Source organism: Silene latifolia, chromosome 7, assembly GCF_048544455.1.
Source record: "Silene latifolia isolate original U9 population chromosome 7, ASM4854445v1, whole genome shotgun sequence".
Classification (NCBI taxonomy): domain Eukaryota; kingdom Viridiplantae; phylum Streptophyta; class Magnoliopsida; order Caryophyllales; family Caryophyllaceae; genus Silene; species Silene latifolia.
The window spans coordinates 92,747,869-92,748,693 of NC_133532.1; the positions used below are offsets into that span (position 1 = coordinate 92,747,869).

The 825-nt window shown below is 31.4% G+C and overlaps 1 pseudogene; it reads right to left on the reverse strand.

Moving 5' to 3' along the window:
- LOC141593278 (small nucleolar RNA R71) lies at window positions 1–99 on the reverse strand (annotated as a pseudogene).
- Window positions 100–825: the final 726 nt, after the last annotated feature.

Consider the following 825-nt stretch of genomic DNA (forward strand, 5'->3'; position numbering starts at 1 on the left):
AGCCCAAATCACCGGGTTCAAGCAAAGGGATGAAGAATCATTGTATGAAGCATGGGAGAGATTTAAGGACACTTGTCGTTCTTGTCCACACCATGGGCTTAGTGAGTGGTTCCTTTGTTAGAAATCATTAATCTCATTAATTTACATATTCATATATGAATTAATTTATTTAGTCATAAAATAAATTGTTGATCTTATGCATGCAAACATAAATAAGATAAGAGAAGAAATCATCAATCTTACTATATGATTTCGGATTAATGGGCACCAACAAATTCACCTATTTGTTAGTTCTTGAGCTTTCCTTAAAATGGATGAACAAAAGGTCCAAATTAGAACCTCTCTCAAATGTGAATACCCAAGGAAATCTCTTAATAACTAATATTATTATGATCTAGTAACAATATTAGTCTTACTTAAAAATGACACAAAAATTAATTTTGTTCTCCTCTATTTCGGTTAAGAGGAGATGATTATTGTGAGTTTTCTATCTCTAAAAACTTTCACAAAATGTAGAGAATAACAACTTCTTACACTAGAAAATTATGTAGTGTATTCAAAAATGAATAATAATAGAGAAAAACTATTTTGTTTTTCTCCATGGAAAACCGGTTGGAGGGGTCTATGGGGAGCCAATGCATGGATCCAATTTTCTTCCCAAGAAGAGTAGGCTTGCATGGCTACATATAGAGTGTAATAATTGTGTTTTTCCCTTATTAAAATAATCAACACAATTTTAACCTCAATACACCCTCCATTTTCGGTACATATACATAAAATGGAAGATCCATTTTATTTTGTCATTTGTCAATTTTGTCATGTGTC